The sequence below is a fragment of the Cebus imitator genome, unplaced genomic scaffold, assembly GCF_001604975.1.
Source record: "Cebus imitator isolate Cc_AM_T3 unplaced genomic scaffold, Cebus_imitator-1.0 Scaffold71, whole genome shotgun sequence".
Taxonomy (NCBI): Eukaryota; Metazoa; Chordata; class Mammalia; order Primates; family Cebidae; genus Cebus; species Cebus imitator.
Window position 1 is genome coordinate 2,048,864 of NW_016107386.1, and position 2,287 is coordinate 2,051,150.

Below are 2,287 nucleotides of genomic sequence, written 5' to 3' on the forward strand. Positions count from 1 at the left end.
TTTTTTCCCCTTTGAGACAGGGTCTGACTCTGTTGCTCAGGCTGGATGCAGTGATATGATCTCAGCTCACTGCAACCTTTGCCTCAAGATGTCCTCCTGCTTCAGTGTCCTGAGTATCTGGGATTATAGGTGCCCACCATCATGCCTGGCTAATTTTTGTTTAGTAGAAACAGGTTTTTGCCATGTTGGTCAGTCTGGTCTCGAACTTCTGACTTCGTGATCTGCTGGTTCTTTCCACGGGAAGGTGGGGGATGGTTTGAAATAGGATAAAAGTGCTTGAGAATGTACAGATTACATTCATATTACTGATGTGCTGCAACTTTCTGCTCTACCAGTCAGATATTCTACTTTCAAAATTAGGAGCATAGGCTTAATTTCTGAGACCCAAAGAAAAACTTTTGTTAGACGAGTTCTATAGTTCTCCCATTCCAACACCTTAGAAACCCTTGAGTGCTGTGTTCCTTGGGTAGGAGTGCTGGCAATGGGAGGAGCCTTTATGTTGTCAGTTTCCAGTCACATTTCAGGCAGCTTGGGTGGTAAATTCCAGTTGCCTGTGATGATGACAGAGAGTAATGAGTTGAGGCCTTGGCTGATTTTCCCCCTGCTCCTGATGGAAGGAGAGTGATGAAAATAATTTAATTTCTTAGGAAATTTGGTAGTTTGGATTGGAATTGTTTTTCCCTCCTCTATTCTTTGCTTATTAGAAAGTATTGATTTTGAAATAGAGAAAGTGAGTTTATTAGATTTGGGGTGGACATTGATTAGCTGTAACTCAATTATAAATCCTCAGAAGGGAATGTTAGTAAACATGTACTTTTCACATCCAAGAACTTGTGGTTCCCACCCTTTCTGCTAATCAACTGGTTGAAGCTGAGCACAGGGAAGATCTATATCCACTAAGTTTAGAATTACATTGCTTTTGATTTATTCTAATAGGATCCTCTTGATTTCCAATTTATTTTTTCCAGGTAAGGACATCTTCCTCTTGACAACCAATTTAAAAGACACAAGAATGTTTTGAACAGAGGCTGTATATCATGCTTTAAGGAAAAGCCATGATCAATATAATGTAAATTGCCCCAAAGAGTCTTCTCTTTTTGTTATTGTTGTTATTTTTTCCGTCAGTTCTCTGAGGATCATAACAATTTGAGGGCTAAGTTAAGGCTCGACAGAGATAGGTCTTAGTAAAATTTTAGGTCAGACTGGGGACTTTTCAGGGTTCCCCCTCCATCATTGTCAGAATCAGTCAGTTAACAGCATAAACTGAACATTTACCAGGAACTAGGTTCTTATATAAAAAGCATAAGATGTAGTCCCTGTGCTGAAGATGCTTAATATCTGAGTTGGTGTCACTTCTAATATGAGGTTATAAAAAAGTCTAAAAATAGGCTGGGTCTGGTGGCTCATGCCTGTAATCCCAGCACTTCGGGAGGCCAAGGCGCTTGGATCACGAGGTCAGGAGTTTGAGACCAGCCTGGCCAACATAGTGAAACTCCATCTCTACTAAAAATACAAAAATGAGCTGGGCATGTTGGTGCACGCCTGTAGTCCCAGCTACTTGGGAGGCTGAGGCAGGAGAATCACTTGAATCGGGAGGTGGAGGTTGTGGTGAGCTGAGATTGCGCCACTGCACTTCAGCCCGAGCAACAGAGTGAGACTTCATCTAAAAAAAAAAAAAAGTCTAAAAATAAAATAAAAATATCTAGTTGGAGAAATTTTCTATGCTTTAGTGTATGCTCAAAGATGAATCTCCGTTTTTGGCTGCATGTGCCAGGGAAGGACAATATCTGAGATACAGTCTTTTGTACTAAGATACATCTCTTCCTTAAAAAAATTTTGATTTTGGTTGGAAAGATAGTGCATATTTTCCAAAAGTCATTGATCAAAATTAGTTCTGCTGTGTCAGGTTTGTCTGAAAGTAAAATCCAGCTCCTCCCTAGCCCCCATACTTGTCAGTGGGTGAGATTAAGTTTCATATCTAGAGCATAGAATTTAAAGGAAAGAGAGGAACTTTGTTAATAATGAAAAGAATCTGGGAGGTGAAGGGGATATGTGTAAATCCACAGTGAAGACTTGTGGGATTTCAGGTTCTTAACTTGGAAAAAAAAAATTGAGACTTTCTTGAAGCAAGATGGGAAAATTTGGGCATGATTCATGGAACTATTTTTATATAGAACTGAAAATACAGTAGCGTTTGGTCTGTTTGGTCTGTAATAGTGTTTATACACACACACACACACACACACACACACACACACACACACACACACACACACACACACACACA

General features: G+C 39.9%; 1 protein-coding gene across 1 annotated transcript in view; it reads left to right on the forward strand.

Annotated features, from left to right (window-relative positions):
* Positions 1-948: 948 nt before the first annotated feature.
* The window catches only part of ARMH3 (armadillo like helical domain containing 3), a 195,356-nt gene continuing 194,017 nt past the window's right edge, over positions 949-2,287 (forward strand). Inside the window, exon 1 of the mRNA XM_037739562.1 lies at positions 949-1,069. The gene's annotated coding sequence lies outside the window, so the exon portion shown is untranslated. The remainder of the gene's footprint in view (positions 1,070-2,287) is intronic.